This window comes from Meleagris gallopavo, chromosome 2 (assembly GCF_000146605.3).
Source record: "Meleagris gallopavo isolate NT-WF06-2002-E0010 breed Aviagen turkey brand Nicholas breeding stock chromosome 2, Turkey_5.1, whole genome shotgun sequence".
NCBI classification, from domain to species: Eukaryota; Metazoa; Chordata; class Aves; order Galliformes; family Phasianidae; genus Meleagris; species Meleagris gallopavo.
In genome coordinates, this window is record NC_015012.2 from 1,180,524 (window position 1) to 1,199,719 (window position 19,196).

A 19,196-nucleotide genomic window follows, 5' to 3' on the forward strand; every position below is an offset into this window, starting at 1 on the left:
ATCCTCCAGTATCCTTCACAGTTTGTTTTCTGTCCATTTGTTTGTGCCCTGTCACTTCTTAATCAACCCTCAGGATGGAAAAACAGGAGGCTCAAGTATGAGTTCCTCTCAGAGCTGTTTGCTCAGCAAGGCCAGCTCTGCCCTTGGGTTTGTAGAGGTGCAGCCCTAGCCAGGAAATGCAACGACTGCAGGAATATATCTGAAATAAAAATTTGGTCCCAGTGGTGAAATAACAGTGTTTTCTCAGCCAAAAACTGCTTAGTCAAACAATTGGAGAGTAATGGACTGGCTATATTTGTATTGCTGCAGTGACACGTTTAGAGACATCAACCAGGAGGGCACGGCTGGCTCAAGGTACCTGATGGAAGCTGTTTGCAGTAATGAAGCCTCATCAACACCAAGCTGGGGGTGGGCAGCTGGCAGTGCACAGACTGCTGCCAGGGGTCTCCTCCCATTCAGATTCCCCATTACGTCTGTAGGGGTCTTCTGTCTTGAACAGGGAGCTCGTAGCTGGCTCTAATGGGCTCTGACTATTGACTGAACAGGAGGAAAGATGAAGAGTGAACACTTTTGTGATCTCTCTTTCTTTCAGCTGTCCTTGACAGTCTGTAAATGGACTTTCCGTAGCCATCACATTTCACTGGGAATATCAGCATGGTATCTCTTTAGATGATCAGTCATCATCTCTAGGGTTTGTGCTCAGCTCTCATACTGCAACCACGTGAGACCAGGAGGTAACAAGGAGACCTCTCAGTTACCAAATCAGAATTCCTGTTGGGACGTCTATGGGAAAAAATTGCCCCAGTGCTGTTCATCCTGAAGGTTATCACAGGACGAGGGTACCTTCACTGCTTGTCACCAACCAGGCTCTGGACACTCAGTTTCTGCCACCACCGTGGCTGCCTGGATCTCCTTTAAAACAGCTGCATCTGTGCATACTCACACACACATCAGCTGTGTGAACTTCACGGAGAGAGAACAGTCTGCAGAACCTCATGTTTACTGCATTGCTTTAGGCCAGCTGCCTCATTTTTGGAACACTCCAAATTTCCAGATATTCATAACCTGGAATATGTAAAAATTGCAGCTTTTTTTTTTTGGTTGTTGATAGAGATTAAAAAAAAAAAAAAGAATGTAAAAACTTAGTTCATGCTTCAGGCTTGGTAAGTAATTCCAACTTCAAGGAAAAACCTGTGGAGTAAGTTCCCTGATGTCTGGTGTTTGCAGAGAGCTTGGCACAGCAATGCCACAGTGTTTGCAGGAAGCAGGCTGGGTCGCTGCTTTGCTTCTGCTGTGCTGAGGAAGAATGGTTAAGATTCCTGAGTGCACTGCTGGCTGTCTGCATAGGAAAACAACAACAACGCTTTATAATTTGGTTACAAAACCTGTCAATATTAACAGCATATCTTTACTTTGGTGCAGCAATAAGACCTGATTTAAGGCAGGGAAATCCTTGTGAAGCTTTAAAGAGGAGCCATTATAGAAAGCCCATCTGCAGTTTGGCAGTGTTGCAGAGGCATTACATAGCTGGGTACAAAGAAAAGTCATTTCAGCAGTCCACTAAGCATGACTTAGTGTTTTCAGAGCTGAAAAAAAGCTTACTGTGTCTGCTTCTTCCTTGGCTTATATTCCCTCTTATGTGGGATTCTGGTGCCTATATGTCCTTGTTTTAAAGGATTCCAATACTAGTGCTTATGGTTTGAAGGCTTCATTAGTCTGAGAACATAAATGTTGGCAGACTACACAGAATGAGCTGTGCCTGTACATACAGGGCAGTTTGATTCTTCATTATCGTCTCTCTTGGCATTGAATAAGAGGTCTGAAAAGAAACAGTACATTGATTTGGTTTAACTTGGTAACATACGGAGGTTACCTTTGTGTTTATGAAAGAAAACAAGTAGTAGATACAAAATAAATCCTGCTTTTGACTACTCCAAAAGTAAGCCAGAAGGAACAGAACAGTGTGTTGTGGTCTAGAGTCATGCCTTGTGCATGTCTGTAACACGGCCAAGCCAGGCTCTGAAGATGCAGTGTCTGTTGAACTCAGCAGAAGGATGCTCTAAGGAGATGATGGTGTCTGGAGCTTAAGGCTGTCTTGCTGTAACCCCAAAGCTTTGTGTCCTCTTTACTCTCTAGCAATGCATTTTCTCACTGTTTCACCTTTAAATATTTGAAAGAGGATTTTTAAAATTAAAAACTATGTCAAGACTCAGTGTTTAAAGGAAACAACCACATCCAGGTGGAAATGGGTCTAGGGGAAAAGAGGAGTATCTAAGGGAAAGAAGACAGAGAGGGCTGTAGTTGCTTTGAGAAAGGCTTCCTTTTGAGGATTTGAGCATTTGGAGGTATATTAAAAAAAAAGGCAAATGAATCCAGAAGTATTTTTTAAAGTCATGGCTGGGGATTGACTATTGATCCTTCCACAAAGGAACTTCTTTGGACAGCTTCTTTTATTGTAAGAAGTTATGGAGTTATGGTGCTTTGGAGTCAGCATTCGTGCATCAAGGAAAGTTTGAGCTAGCAAACAAGGCTCCATCCTCAAAAAAATATAATGACTCAGAAGTGACAGCAGCAGGAATTATTCCCTGTGAGGATCAGCGTTACTCAGCATTATTGTGTGACTGCTAAATCAGTTCCCTGATGCTGCTTTCAGAGACCTGCTGGCAAAGGCTCGAGCCAGAGATGGCTCTGCACAGCCTGTCAAAGAGAGGAATGGTTTGGGAGGCAGTATATGCTAGAGCTCACTGAAAGATGACAGCACATTCCAATTGGGCTGTATTTCTAAAGCTGATGTGTGAAGTCCAGCCCATAACAGCAGAGAAAGGCAGTGATTACAAGCTCAATGTTTTGAACTTTGTTCTGTTTGCATATGATTAATAGTTCTGCCTCGTCACAGTGAACAAGCAGATTACATGCACAAGCACATAACCTAGAAGAATCCTGACAGGAGTTATGTTCAGTTGGCCTAAATTAGCAAACGTCAATTAATATAATTGAGGTCTGCAGCTTTATTCTCACCTCTAGTATAATTGTAATGTACCTTCAAGTAACAGAAAATTAGAAACATTTCCTCCATTTATTTCATAATGTAATTGCTACTTTGTTTGTTAAATAACTGAAATAGACTCAATTATTCTATTTGAGCTCCATCTGTAAGCAATGACAGGTTTTCTGAATCAGATACATAAAGTGGCTGTGATAGCTTTTGTTAAGCCACGAAATGAGACATTCAGATAACATGAATCACTCAGCAACTTGGTAACATGAAATAATGAAGTGGTGAAATGCTCTTAGCACCCTACCAATTGATTATAATGGCAGTATATGGCCTACGCTGAAAATTGCTTAATGGAATGCTTTGGATAGGTTTGATTTGCTTGGATTGCTCAGATGTTACTGGATTGTACAGAGAGGAAGGTTTTGGTCAAAAACTTTGAAAGACGTTCATGAGAATCCTAATTAATCCTTGGTCCTTGCAATCCTTGATGCTGTTAGTAAGGTGGTCCAGTTTGAGCTTGAAAAACCCAGCCCCTGCACTGATGCAGTTCTGCAAGATTAAACCATTGGCTTGGATGAGCGACAGAAACTAAGCATTCATCACCTGTAACCTGTCATATATCAACAGCTTATAAAATGTAAACCAACCAAACAAAACAGCTCTGGTTTACTATTTAACTGAAGAACTGCCTCACTACTTGTTTGCCTTCTTGTGGAATTACTGCGTACACCCAATGCTAATGCAATGCTCCTTGTACATCCTTGCATCAGTTTCCACCACTGGAAGAGTTCCAAAGAAAGGGAACTAGCCAGTGAGTGCCTTCGGAGTGGGAAGCTGGCCTGGACTCAGTGCCTGGGGAGACAGGTTTGTCTTTTGGCAAGGTATCTTCAGTAGCTAGCAACACGTTTTCCTCTTTTTCAGTGAAGATAAAGAATTTGTACTTCTGTCAGGGAGATGAGGTACAAATTGCTTTCTGTGTTTAGCCTAAGTTGTAATAGTTGTTTTGGGCAGGTTCAGGTAAACAGCTACCATACACTGACTAAACAAAGGGGAAAACAAACTGTGCCATTGCAGCAACATGACAGCTCCGAAAAGAAAAGTCAGTCTTTTTCAGACAGGCTTTAATTTTATTTTGTAATGAGGAAAGAACAAAAACTATCTATGTCTGCTGTTGTTGGGCAGAAAGAAAAAAAAGAATAACTGATAAAGTGCAGAAACAAACACAAATAATTTTAGTCATGTCAGTGAAAGTATTTATTTCTAGCAGAAAATAGTTGGCTCTACTTGATGTCTCAGGTGACATTCTGGCTGTTTGTTCAGTACATTCACTGTCTACGGCAGTGCTTTCACCAAGCATTTCTGCAGGCAGATATTCCACGTTTCTTCTTTCTGTGTAGTGATAAATCATAAAATCATAGAATGGTTTTAGTTGGAAGGGACCTTATCTAGTTCCAGCCCCCCTACTGTAGGCAGGGACACCTCTCTCTAGACCAGGTTGCTCACAGCACCATCCAGCCTGGCCTTGAATGCTTCCAGGGAGGGAGCATCCGCAGCCTCACTGGACAGCCTGTTCAGTGCCTCACTACTCTCATAGTAAAGAATTTCTTTCTAACATCTAACATCTAGTCTAAATCTACTCTCTGACAGTTTAAAGCCATTTCACCTTGTCCTGTTGCTACCTGCCCTTACAAAAAGTCCCTCCCCAGCCTTCCTGTAGGCCCTTCAGGTACGAGCAGGCTGCTATAAGGTCCCCCTGGAGCCTTCTACAGGCTGAAGAGCCCCAGCTCTCTCAGCCTGTCCTCATAGGAGAGGTGTTCCAGCCCTCTGATCATCTTCATTGCCCTCCTCTGGACCTGCTCCAACAACTCCACATCCTTCTTGTGCTGGGGGCTCCAGAGCTGGGCGCAGTACTCCAGGTGGGGTCTCAGGAGAGCAGAGCAGAGGGGCAGAATCATCTCCCTCGACCTGCTGGTCACGCTTCTCTTGATGCAACCCAGGATGCAGTTGGCCTTCTGGGCTGCAAACTCATGCTGCCAGCTCATGTTGACTCTTTCATCAACCAACACTCCCAAATCCTTCTCCTCAGGGCTGCTCTCAAGCCATTCTCTGTCCAGCCTGTATTTGTGTTCTTGGTATTGCTCTGAGCCAGATGCAGGACCTTGCACTTGGCCTTGTTGACCTTCACGAGGTTGGCATGGGCACACCTCTCCAGCCTGTCCAGGTCCCTCTGGATGGCTGCCCTTCTAGCATGTCAGCTGCACCACTCAAGCTTGGTGTCATCTGCAAGCATTAATACTGAGTATCGCACAGTTCAGGTGGTGCTGCCCAGGTTAGAAGTAGGTGAGCAAGAATTACTCTATTGTTAGTTTTACTTGGTTAGATTTTAATGTAATAACTCCCAGGTTTAGTGGGAAATGAAGGATTTTACCATGTATCACGCATGACTGCTGTGAATCCAGTCCCTATTGAGTATTTTTTCCTATCCATCTTATTTTATATTTTTCTTGAATGTAAGAAATGTTAAGTAGGAGAACACATGGAACTGTATGAAGTTGTGATGTCTTTCAATTGTACTTAATTCTTCCTGGGTTTCTGGTCTCATACTAGGGCTAGTGTTACTGTCCCTCAGGGATGCCCAAAAATAATGGGAGCTAGAGTGGAAGCATGTTCTCAGGGTTAATTCAGGTCATCTCTCTGGAGGCAATTCCTTATGCATATAAATATTGTTGTTAAGCAACACAGGCATGTATATTTCATTGAGTAAAAGTTGTTCACGTGTATGGGTAAAGCTGGTTGGCATTGAAGCAGTCAAAGGAAATTTATTCGGAATAAAACGTTCCATAAAAATTTAAGAGGAACCTCTGATCTTTCTGTAGATGCACGAGAACATCAGACATTTTCTGCCACTGGCCAAAAACCTTGGGCCAAATCTTCCATGTTAATTAAATGTACCTGGATGAAGTTATAAATTCAGATTAGTGCTTTACACTACTGAGTAAGTTTTACCAATGCAGTAATTGAAATTGTTGCCTAGGATTTCCTGCTACAAAATCCGTCCTACTGAATCCTGATCTAACACAGAGAAAAACTACCAATCCAGGTATGAACATTGATTTTTCCCTCGGATCACGAAGTGCACAAAGTCTTTTAATTCATATTTTCCAGCAGTGCTATATATTGTGAATGGCTTCAGAAGCATCCATCTGTGCCAGGACAGAGTTCATTTTCCATGCTGTGCTTTATTAAATGTGAGAAGTACACCAGCACTAGAAATGCCTGGGTGATAAGAGGATGCACTTTTTATCTGCCTGGAGCCTGACTGACATCTCTGAACGCTGTTACATCTAAACAGCTTGAATATGTGACCTCATTCCTTAAATACCATCACTTGAACAGCTCTTGTTGCTAAAATAAAAGCACTGTTGATTCTCTGTTGTGAGAACTCCTACAGACCCTCTGACAAGCACCAACTGGACGGTACCTTTTTCACTGTGATGCAGATGACTGCTTGGTTGTAGGAATTACAGCAGACCCGTAGCGGCAATTTCAGCAAAGGCACCGCTTGTGGTTTTGATGGCACTCATTTGTGTTGCCGTCCGACTGCCGCACAAATCTCTGCCACGTGGAGCAGGATTGGGAAACAGACCACAAGGAACATGAGCCTGGAAAGGTAAAGAGGCAGAATAACTTTGTTTTCTTATACCGACAAGTTTGTTAACTTACAGCACAGTCCTTCACTGAGGGAGGGCTGCAGTTGAGCCAGACTTCCCAGTAAGATGAGACCAGGATCAGCTTTCTCATTTTCTGCTGTCTTTTAATGCCCTGAAATAAGCTTTCTGTAACGTAGGCCCTTATCAGTGCTTTGTAAAGTATAAGCAGGATTTTAAAAACACAAGCTGTGCCCTCTATTCAAGCACAACTCTGTGTTTCTCAGGAAACAAAGCTTGTGTGGAGGAGCCCAACTTTTGCTGGGAGGCTGAAGGATGGGCTGGATAAAAAGCTTAATTTTTTTTTTTATTATTTTTATCTATAAAAACCATTTTTGTGGAGCACTGTGCAAGCTAAACCAAAGAGAAAAGAACTCTCATTTTAGTGAATATATTTGTTGTTTGAACAATCTTTTTGGTTAGCCTGAGCTTCTTATTTCAAATAGTATTCCAAAACAGTATTGTGGCTACCTATGTGCATACAGCTGTGTCGCAGATGCATTTAGGACTACAGGTGCAAACTCTCTCCCTTGTTATTCTTTGTTACTATACTGAGGTAAGGGTCCCAAAGGCCAAAGGGACCAGAGGGTGGGAGGGACATTCAGGTAACTGACACATCTTTATTGCAATCTAGACCTCTTACAAAAGCTGAATGTAATTTGTTTAAAATTGCTCAATGCAATCAAGCTGCTAGTTAGCTGAGCACATTTGGATACCTGCTGGTGAGACAACAGGGACTCAGACAAGCCTGGCTGGCACTTGGGAAGGTGAGGGAATTGCTGTATTGGAGAAGGCGCTCGGGCTGAGATTCCACAAGGCTTTAAAGGTCAAGAGGAAGCACCTTGAGGCCAATATTGAATGTGGTTGGCAACCAGGGCAACTAAGCCACTGAGGGAGTTATGTGCTTACTCTGCCTGCTGCCAACAAAACTCCTGCCAGCGTCTTTTTGTGGTAGATGAAGTCTATTAATTCTGCATGCATACACATCAGCAGAAAGGGTCTAGCATTACTCTGATCTAAATGGAACAAAACGTGGATGTGAAGGACAGTCACATCCGAATGAGGCAAGGAAGTGCATTGGCAATATTCCCAAAAAGAGTGGGGAAACACTTCAGTCCCATGAAGCCACATCGTGGGCTGGACTGCGACTAGATTCCTAGGGCTGAGAAGGAGCATATGAGACCTTTTACAGTCGATGCAGAGTTTAAATTGTCTCTAATTTTCTCTGATCAGATTACGTACACCTGCAGACTTCTTAACGCTGCAGACAGACGACTCGAGTGCACTGACGGTGCACAGAAGTGGCAGACGGAATAGTGGTGATGATTTTTAATTACGTCTTTGTGATATTAACAAATGAAAGAAAATTGAGCTTCCTGATGATTTTATTAGATCCGTAAGTGAAAAGTGTACAGATTGAAGGAAAGATGACAATACGTAGTATTAGAAGAGGAATTAAAGGTAAAACTGTGAGAAAACCCATAACGGATGATTTAATGAAGTGGTTAAAGCCATTGTAGAACACAAACTGTTTTTAATTGGAGACATCGGACAGTTTCATCTTTCTATCAAACGTTCAGAGGAAATCAAATACCCCGTTGTATAAAAAGCAGCTGGGACACGGGGAGAATGGCACTTCTATCAGTGCTCTGTAAGAGGTCAATGACAATTTTAATTGATGCTATTTCGGTTCTAGTGGCATGGCTGATAACTAGAATAGAAATATCCGAACTGCCTGTTCTTAGAAATATGTGGACTTTATTCAGGAGAATCTTCAGCTGAGAAACCAGTACAAAAATCAGATGAAATTTGCAGATACCAGAGAATGGATGCAATTAGAGTTTGTTCTATGGGTACAACCCATTTCATCAGTTTCTGAAAAATACAGAGACTGTCAACACTCACTTAGGCAAGTTAATAGCAAAGCCAGACATCAGACAAATCACATTACTCTAAAACTAGCAGGCAGTTCTTAAAATAACTAAATAAATTTTAAGTCACTATTGCTTTAAAGTTTGTTTTCATGCATTTTTAGACTTTTCAGAGCCCTTTTATCGCTTGTTCTTTGTCAGCCTTGAGATCACAGCATGGTCCTACTAAATCCATCTCTTGATTTCTTTGGTGTCAGTGTTGCATACCAAAACAAATATCAACTGGATTACTAAAGTAGCGGGAATATGTTTTCAAGTCTGAACAATAGCAGTATTCCCAGTTCGCTTTTGCTTTTTCAAATACAAAGAGTAAGATTTCTGTAGAGCATTAGAGACAATAATAGAAAACAGTGCAGCTAATTTTGGAGGTAGAGTGTTTCTACAGTTTATTTGTGAAGAGAACTATTGTCAGCCATTTCAAAAATAAAAAATCTAGCTGGTGGTCTTTGCTGTGGGCTGAAAGGTTGTTGTAGGGCATTGAGAAGTGTGTTTGAGCTTGTGGTGCATGGGCGTGTGAAGAGTTGGTGGTCTTTTGACTTCTCAGGCTAAACATTGGGAATCCAATGCACATCCATGTTCTGATGATGTATTGTGAATTTGCTATCAGGCTTATGCTGGGACTGCTATTATAATGCACTGAGATATCTTCTGATGCTATGCTTTTCGTGGAGCCCGTGTATCCCCTGGTTAATTTTGAACTACTTAAGCCCAAGAGCTGCAGGCTGGATTCTCAGCTGCCATGAACTCCCAGCAGTGCACTGATGTGAGAGAAGCAGCCCGGCTCCATGCGAGCTGAGGAGCTCATCCAGTGACTCTGCATGGAAGGCTGATTTTAATGACAGTTCTCTTAAATACATAACACTTCTTAGCCAGGAGCTGATTTTTATCCAGGTTGGTAAAAATTAAGGATTGCTTCACTTTTTCTCGAAGCAAATACACATGTCCATGACTTCACACATTTCCAGGGTTATCTTTCAAAAACAGGGCAGTCTGCAGATGTCCCTAACTTGTAATTCTGCCACTAAGTGCTGTGGTGGTCTCAGGATGAGGTTGTGCTCCTTCCACTGCAGAGCTGTGTTGAAGAGACGCTCCCTTTGGAGAAGTGTGAGGGAGCAGATTTCTGCAGGGCTGCTTCAACTGACGTTCCCAGTCTCAGACTGATGCAGCAGGGCTCCAGCTCTATCCTCATTATACTTCAAACCCTTGTTAGCACTGAGGATTATATTAGCATTGGTAAATTTGTTGGGATGAAACCAGTTTCTTCTTCAAGAGCCCTTTCTCCTCCTGCTGCTCTCATTCCCACACTCTTGTCAGGTTAGCTCACTTCATCACGCCAGCCTCTGGGTCTGGAGTGGCTGTACTGAAGTACTTCCTTCATCTGAAGATCTTATTGCTTGAATTAAATAGCTGCATCTCCTGAATCTCTTGTTTCCTAGTTTAAATACCTTTTGATTTTTTTTTTTCCCCCCAGCTCTGTTGTGCTTTCTACGTTTTAAGTGGAATCTTTCTAAAATGCTTCCATTACATTAACTTTGTGATGAAGGTTTTGTTTATCATTATAATACATCCAAATGTATTTTCAGATTATATTTGTTGGGGCGTTTTTTAGTTTGTTCTCAGTCTACAAGGAACTCAACCTGTGAGTGCCAAAAAAGCAGAGATTCAGACTGGCTATTCACTAAACAAATGCATTTCAGAATATTGTTTAACAGTGTAATGCCTTCTGATTTTAACAGCATTATATAATTAGAATGAGCAGAATGGAAGGTCAGGCTTTAAAGACAGTCCTCATGCCACTGTAACTACTGCCACTGGATTCACATTGTATCAGACTTGATCTTTTAGTCCTCCTGCCTTCAGAAACCATAAACAACTGCATCATATTGTAGTGAGGTACATATCTGAGGGACAAGCTGGTCTTTAGGAATACGTTCTGAATGAGAAAAAAGAACTGGGGACAACTTGGACTTAAATGTACATATACAATAACAGAACTGAGTCAAACCATAAATAAATTCAATGTGGTAAGGTAACCTGCAGTTAGATTTTTCACTGTTTTTCTGCCTCAGCTGTTGTAATAGAAAAGGGGGTTTCTTGCCCTTTTTTTGTCTATTCTTTTTTTTTTAAACTAATCTCTGCATATTGTGGCTGTGATTCCTTCCAGCCTTTGTCTCCTCATCCTCTCATGTCGCTCTTTCAGAGACCTCAGGACACAGATTCTGTTTTGTTCTGCCTTCTTTTTTCCTCCAGCTGATGCTGACTGGCACTGCTCAGCCTGTCCTCCCTCCAGGCAGCAAGGCACAGGGAACTCACAGTTTCTGTACATAAACTCCCACCTTCCCTACCCATCATTTCACACTCTTCCTCACCAAGCTGTCATTGACGAGCCCCCAGATGCTGAGCTCTGGCATTAGAAATGACCTCACTGGGGCACAGGGACAGGAACAGCCAGCCGTTCTTCGTGCTCACTGGATGAGATGGCCATTATTTTTGGAAGAGTGCTACATGGCTTATGGTGGCGTCAGAGTTTCTGTGTAGCAGCACTGAGAGCACAAATACCCACATTTATCTCTTGCAGCATCTTGTGGGTTTCTCATCCAAGGATTGCCAAACCCCAAACCCGCCCACAGTGTCAAATCCCATGTGATGTTGCCCCAGGTGATATGGCAACGCACACGGCATAAACGTATTCCGCACGTCTGTTTGGTGCCAGTACTCAGGATTTTAAAACCAATTAGCCATGTGCAGACATGCAGCCCGACGTGGAGCTGGATACGTGGAAATGAAATGGTTCTGCGAGTTCTGAGCACAGCGTTTCTTCTGAACTCCAAACTGTGTGGGTTCCCAGCACCTCTTCAGCCGTGCTTTCGGCTGACATGTTTGGCCTATCTGTGGAGTTGTGAGAAAGCTGATTTTAAAAGAAAAAAATAAGCCCAACCTGGCAGGAGGTATTTATAGTGTCTATGTATCATACAGGGCCTGACTGGGATTGTGGATTTCTCTGTTGTGCTCTGTAAACACGAGTTCATATAGCCCTTGTCTTAGATGCTTACAGCAGAAGGGATTTCACAGAATTGTGTGCAACCAGCTATAATGTAATATAGGAAGCCTATATATGCTACATGTTATGATCTACCCGAATGTGCCATTATGGGATACTACTCATTGCTTGCTGAAGTTCAATTGCTTACCCTTTTTTTTTTAATCTCAATGCATGTATATATGTTTTTTGCTTGCTTGCTTGTAGATGTGGTTTGCAAATCCAAGCAAATCCCAAACATCTGCCAGAAAAATCAACTCACCAGTAAAAGCAGGTGGCGAAATGACTGCTGCTTTTCCACTGTCCTCTTTGGTTTGTTGTTGCCTCATTTTTCCAAAACACCCCCACATAACATGTCTTTCATCCACCTGTTGCATTGTGTCTTGTGAACTGTGTGTAGGAGGAGGTAATGACTTCTTAACGTGCCAGGACATTGCATAACCCAGTGAGCCTTGCTTCTTGACAGGGATGCCTAGGCATTCTGTAACAGCAAACATGAGCCTTCTTAAACAAAATCAAACAGCCCGTCAGGTTCAAGACAGAATACTTAGCTTAGCTGGTTCACATTTGCATATGCGTTTATAAATATATATCTCACACACAATTACAAGTGCATAAATCATTACAGAGAAGGAATACTGACGATCTGAACTGAAAATTCCAAGCAGAGAGGTAGACAAAATCCTTAACGTAGTTTGTTTAAAAATTACGTATTTGTAGGGATGTCTTTCAGTTGCCATAAAGTGATCTAGAATGTAATGAAGATATTATATTATGTACTTATATGGGGGCACCTGATGTTATTAAAAAGCAGTTCAAATAGCACTTCTACTTCTGAAAACTCTGGGAGACGATATATCCTGTCCTACTTTTAGGAATAATACTGTCATTTTTATTTGGTTGCAGTTGGATGTATGCTATAAGAAGAAGTAAGAACTATCCAGTCCTGGGCTGTTTTGGTCTGAGGAAACTAAAGTGGATAGTTTTAGGCAGTGCCAGTGTGAGGGCTGATCTCCCTATTCTGTGCAGCAGCAGCTGGAGGTCCCGTCCATTTCAGCATCCCTTTTTGTCTCCTCCCAGCTGTCTTACTTTTCATCACACAGTAGGATGCATAAATTACTTTTACAGGTTCAGCATCCTGGGGTGGCCATAGAAATGGATTTTTATATAAAAAGTGCCTTAGATCGTGGCAGAGAGGCTGAATCTGCAGAGGCAGAAACCATCTTTGCAGAAAAGCCAGGATGGACGTTTTGATCGAAGTGTTACATGTCAGAAATATAAAGTGCAGATACATCTATGTGTCTTACATCCTTTCCTTTTGCTGTGTTCTGGAAGAAAATATGTTGCTTCAGATCCAGAGTTCAGTACAACTGTTGAAGATCTGTCTGAACTTCAAGCTATAAGAAGGGCTAAACTGAGCCGGGTGAGAAGCAGTGTGACACCAGCAATAATCTTTGGGGGAAAGTGGCTAAAAGTGGGCTGAGTTTGAGGATTTCTCTTAGGAGTAAAAGGTGAGGTTTGCACTTTCATTGGGTGCTGAAAAAGACTTCATGAGGGATATCTTGCCATCCTATCAGCTACACAAGTGTGCCAAAATAGGAGGAAATTGCTTATTTATCATCTGATATTACACAGAATTTAGCAGAACAGATGAATTCTTAGGTTTAACAAATAGGAACAAGCAGGCTATCTTTTCAGGGAAAGGATTTATTTGAAATGGCAATTGGTGGGCCTGTTTTCATTTAATGTTCTAACCAGGATGCTTAGAAAACATTTTTACGCTGTAAGAAATACAATATGCATGTCTTATTAACTTATTCTTTCCCGAGATTGTAGTCTAGGCAAAAGAAATTACTAGCAGAGTAACATCAAAAAGCTGTTTGCCATCACTCAGTGAGGTTGGTTTTACAGCATACTACACAGCTGAAGCATGACACGATTTTATTCGTTTAGCAGCAGTCTTTGGAAACTGATTTGCCAGGTGACATTCTGGAAAAAATAAAAATAAAAAAAATAAAGTACGTCATTACTCTTGTGAAGAATCAAAGTTGTAAGCAAAGAGAAACAGGGAAGGAAATAAGTTTCTGAGGGCAGACAAACCTTCCATCTTAGTTTATCTACATTAGCTTCAGAAAGACTGTGCTCCATCAGAGAGACCTGTTGAGTGTTTCTGTGGCACGATGCAAAACTGACTGGGACTCCATCCAACTGATTTAGCTGGATAAATCTTTAAGACTGCTAGTTCTAAATTCTGATTTCATTTACTAAAGCTTCAAGTGGGTAAGATTTGGATGAGAAGCAAATCTTTGACTCTGAAGTCAAACGTATTTTTCCCAATACATCCAGGTATTTATGCCCCGGATATGGTCAGGTTACAATCATTTTCAGTCTCATATATTAAAAATGTTTAGCAGCTTGACTCCATCTGATTGCATAAAAGCAGTTATTTGCTAACAGCCTGTACTGAAGGATTATTCCTTGAATAGATGTTATATGGTATTCAAGTAGTGAGCTTTTACTGAAATACATTACATGTTTTGTAAGTCACAACGAGAGGACTAAACGAGCAGCTCAGAGTAAGTGACGTCTGCATGGCATCCTGCCCTAGAAAACTTGATGAGTCTTGATTTTCTTTCTGCAGTAAAGTTTTCCTTTGCAGATCTTTTCCTTTGCATTTACCCCTTCTCATGGTGTATATCAGAACTAAATCAGTCTGCAAGATTTGCCTTCCATTTTTCTCTGCCCTTGCCAAAGCAGTGGCTGCAGCTAGGTAGTCTTAACCACAGATCCTCTGGTGTGGCTCACTTAGAATAAATCCCTGCCTATAACAGTCAGAAACTAGTTCTAAAACCAGTAAAACTAGCAAATTCAGGCTTTTATCACTTCAGGTCTAACAGTGCACACTGCTGTTTGCAGTTACTCTACATGCCTCTTATCCTCCTTTTTGGTTTTGCCATCTGGGTAGAAGAGAAACGTGCTCATAAAAGCTTCATTCTAGCTGATGGCTGTCAAACAGGACAGGCAACAACCACCTTCTCCCTACCTTGCTTTCCACAGAAGAGCTTGTCTGGCTCTGTGACTTACCCAGCTGCTCTTTTTCACAAAACTATCAGGACTTTAATATCCTCGAGTCTTCCACCACTGCCAAAGTCAACTGAAATCGTCCAAAAAGCTTGAGGTGTGGTGGTGGGCTTTTTGTTTTGTGTGTGAAAAGGTGAGGGAGATGGAGGGCTCCGGGATACAACCAGCTCAGTGTGGTTCTGAGAAAGCAGGGTAGCCGTCTTGAAATTTTTTTAGCTGTCCTATCTTTATCTGACCCAGATAAAAGGAAGAGCTCCCTAAACACTGCTGAGACAAAATGCGGCAGTCGCAGTGTCGCTGTTGTCTTCCAAAGGTGCTGTGCTGTCTTTGGAAGTCAAAAGTGCACGGAGACCCCAAAGCACCACTGCAACTGCTGTGAAGATTCCAGTCTGATACAAGCAGTTACAATGCACCAGTGACTGAGCAAAGCGTGAGAAGATGGCATGTTGGGACCTTTCAAACATGAGGCACTTGATATCACTACTGTTGCTTCCAGTGCAAGCTTTCCATGCTTGTACCTTGCTGTTAAGCTAGCAATGCCACCAATCTGCTCTAAAACTACACTTGTAGCTGTAAAAGCATTCTGTCTGTGCTCTAATTCATTATGTAGTGAGCACGTTCTCCTTTTCTCATTCCCTGGGAATTGGACATCACAATATGTCAATCCAAAAGACCGGAAACGTACTGGACATCAATGACCTTCTTTCTCCCACTGCATCCCCAGGCATACAGGGAACAAATATTGCTGGTTCATTACTTTAATTACAATATGTGGGATGTTTTACAGAGAACAAAGTCATATTAAAACCCTGAGAAAAAAAAACAAAACAAAACACCCTTGGTATGAAACCACCCTTGGCTGAAACACTTGAATGTAGACATGTGCATGAGTACAAATCTAATGAGTGATGCTGAGATCTAAACTTGATGTTGATTCTAAGCATTCAAGTTTAGATGGAAAGTAGGAGGGGGGATCATGCATTTTAAAAAGCAATTACAATACTACCTTGATCTGCATTAATAGTCAATGAATATTTGTGCCCAGGTCCAACGAGGTGGCCCTCGTGTTCCTCAGGAGTGTAAACTGTTGTGGCTAAAATGGTAAGTGAATTATTTTACTTCTTATAAATGTGAAGGACTGACGAGTAGCAATATTAACACTAAAGTGAGGAATTATTTGCATTTTGTATCATTTGATCATTCTGACTCCTTAGAATCAGTCTCAGAAAACTTCACATTTTTGTATGTTGAAACTTTCTGCAGAGACCCGGTGAATGTTGAAAGTGGTACTAGAATCATTCAGTGTACACCATTCCACCACATTTCCTTGGATTTGTTTTTCCAATACTCTATTAATAACACGTGAAGATATATTTCTGTTGATTCCATTTTCTTTCTAATGTACTGCTTCATTATAACAATGAAATGTTTTTAGTCCTTATTTTCATTTAAGGACTTTTTTCATTCATTGCGGCACGTTCCCTTGAAGCGTCCTCCAACTGGACAGAGAGGGTAGGTCTTCAAAGGAGATATTTATTTTAAATCCACACTACCTGCTTGTTGGGAACCTGTTAGTCAGACAGGTTAAGAAGCCTTACCCGAGGTTAGTATTTAGATGGCAGCTTACCCAGGCATTTGGAAGTGCAACGGTTTTGAGGTTTTTGTACACAAGCCTTGTCTGTCTTTCTTCTATATAAACTATGCCTTCTTTGGGTATGGAAAGATCCCACTGCTTAGGGCCCCACAGCATCAGTGAGATATAAAACTAGCATTTTAAATGTGTGTCATCTTTGGTTTGTTTCCAAGGGGAAGAGGGGTCAGACCAAAATCCAATTAGAACCGAATTCCTGTGCAGTTTTAGCGAGGTGAATTCTTCAGATTGCAGCCTCATTTGCTAGAGCACATTGTGTGTTATCGCTGATTTGGTTCAGTTCATATTCTTGTGTGTTTTAATGAGCAAGTATATACCTGTTCTCTGTTACAAAGTTATTTGTGTCGTTATGCATCTGCTTCAGGTGCTTGAATGGAAGCTTAACCAAATTGCAGCCTAGGAAGAAATTGGCTGGATGTGGGAAATTTCAAGCTGCAGCTGATGGTAATTTGCCCTCATGACAGCTGGTGTAATTTGGAGCTGTCCTTAAACCAGCCCCATCCCTGCAGATGCTGTGGCGCAGCAACCCTATGGCTGGCTGAAGGAAGTTTTAAACACTGTTTTGTGACAGATCTGCGTATCAGCGTGGTTCTTGGGATGCTTACTGTAAAAACACGTTGGTTTGATTTTTCAATATTATATTGGAGGGGAAAAAAATGGAAAAATTGGCTCAGCTGAAGTCAGTCCACACAAACTCTTATGGGACGTTAGAAACAAATCCAGAACAGGAAGTGCCTGGAACACAAAAGAATATAAAAGATTTAAAAAGTGACTGGCAAGAAAATGTTAATTGTTGCAGAGGACAAAGCTGAGAGGCAGGTCCTGGAGAAGATTCTATAAAGCAAACCTGTCTCAGTTACCGTTAAAGGATGGTAATCTCTCTGTAACGCTGTTTTAACGCTTTTTTTCCTCGATGTGCTGCATTTGTATTATCAGATTAAGGAGCGATTTTCTTACAGCACCTCACCACAGGGCTTGAGCAAAAGTACAGCAGGCATTTGGACCAAGAGAAATCTGCTATAGGTAACCCGTGGCAATGGCATAATCTGAAAGCAAAGGCAGAGTTTTATCCTTCCAGAGACCAGAGGCTTGAAGTCTGGGGGTTGTGTTTTAGCCTAACATGAGGGACGGAAATCCAACTATCCCTGCAATCCTAACTCCACGTTTTTTAATTGCTATCTGAGACTAAATGCTCTTCCTGTTTGAACCCACTACGATTTGTTCCATCACAATGATGTTCCTAGTCTATGATACGCCATCATATCTTCCATGTGAGATCAAGCAGAAGGTCACAGTGGACAGAGAAAAGGCAGCTAGTACGTATAACCATTATCAGTGCTACTGCACAAATTCAGAAGCAGACTGCTTCTCTTTAATGTACTGAATGGTTTTCTTCCTAAGTTTGCTATATGAAATCATCTCATGAAAACTAAGTCTGTAAATTAACTTACTGAATATCTGCAAAGTACGCCTACTTGCTGACAATCTTCATACAAGAATAACAAAATATTTTTCTAGGAGCTAAAGCAAAGCGTGTTTTGCAGTGTATGTCCAAAACTGCAGAGCTATGTTTTCCTCTCCCTTGTTAATTGACTTGCTCGGGGTATCTGGAACTCCCTTCCTGTTTCCCTCCAAGACCTTTAGTCACTTCCTTTCTCTAAATAAAAATCCCTTTCGTTTCTCTTTAACTGATGATGGATTCACTTTGAAGCATTCTGATAACATCATCTGAATTCTATATAGATTTTCCTTCTTGTAGATTACCAAAAATGACTGTGGCTGGAAATGTTCAAGTTGGTTTCACTGCTGTGTCTGTACTCAGAACTCTACAAAGTATTAAAAATAGCTATAGGCAAGGGAATCATGTCATAAATCCCAAAGCACATTAACTGCTGGCACAGCGAGGAGGAATTGCTGCTACTGGAGCTGCAGCACTGCTTCTGGGCTGTGGTCCTCCACGCTGGGACGCACCACTTCTACCAGAGCAAAACTCCTGCTGGGGAATAACAGAATTATGGGTGAATCACAGCCCTTCATAGAACATAAAGGTTGGAAAAGACCACTAAAAGATTGGAAAAGAGGGCTAAGATCAGCTTAGAGGACTAAAACCCAGCACCACCACGCCACTAAGCCAAATATGACTGCCAAAAGGACTGGCTTGAAAACGTATGCGAGTCATTTGTCAACAGAAGATACAAAATCTTAGAGGGAAAAGAAATAACGAAGAAGAGAACAGAGTCTAAAGACTTTACAGGTCTCCAGCTAAGTTCTCATTCACTCGCTGTAGGATTTTGTATCCCCGTAGGATAACAGTTGTCTTTGTGAAAATACTTTCTCTGGTCCTTCCAGGCGTGTCTGGAAGAGGAAGGGAATGCCTGTGTCCTCGTGCCTCCTCCAGCACAACCGAGGCCGGGCCAGGTGCGGGTGCTCGGAGGAGGCGGGGGAAGGCGGCAGTGCGGGGGGCGAGGCATCGCCTCACGGCCCAGGCCCGCATCACAGCCTGCAGCAGGCCGGGCTCGGGGCACAAAGACATCCCGTGGCCGGCCGAACCGCCCGGTTCGGGTAGCAACGGGACTGCCGGGCCTGTCTGCGTAGCTGCTGCAGCGTCACGCGGGCTGAACAAGTTGGTGCGCTCCCAAAATGTCTCCTCCCCGGATGGACGCCGTGATTCCAGCAGGCTTTATGACTTCCTAGCCACGCTAAGCTCTTTGCGCGCTGTTTCGACTACCATCTCGTGCCCTGCCCCCATCTCCTCGAAGGCAGGGGCTGACCGCCGCCGCCGCCCGCC

General features: G+C 42.3%; 2 long non-coding RNA genes across 2 annotated transcripts; one reads left to right on the forward strand and one right to left on the reverse strand.

The window, feature by feature from the left end:
* Window positions 1-6,479: 6,479 nt before the first annotated feature.
* LOC109365778 lies at window positions 6,480-12,755 on the reverse strand. Its single transcript, XR_002111474.2, has 2 exons — window positions 11,939-12,755; window positions 6,480-6,660 (listed from the first exon to the last, which is right to left on the reverse strand). It is a non-coding gene; the product is annotated as an uncharacterized LOC109365778 (long non-coding RNA).
* On the forward strand, window positions 6,591-16,851 carry LOC104909465. The gene is made up of 3 exons (XR_792335.3): window positions 6,591-6,668; window positions 15,803-15,858; window positions 16,773-16,851. It is a non-coding gene; the product is annotated as an uncharacterized LOC104909465 (long non-coding RNA).
* The last annotated feature ends 2,345 nt before the right edge of the window (window positions 16,852-19,196 follow it).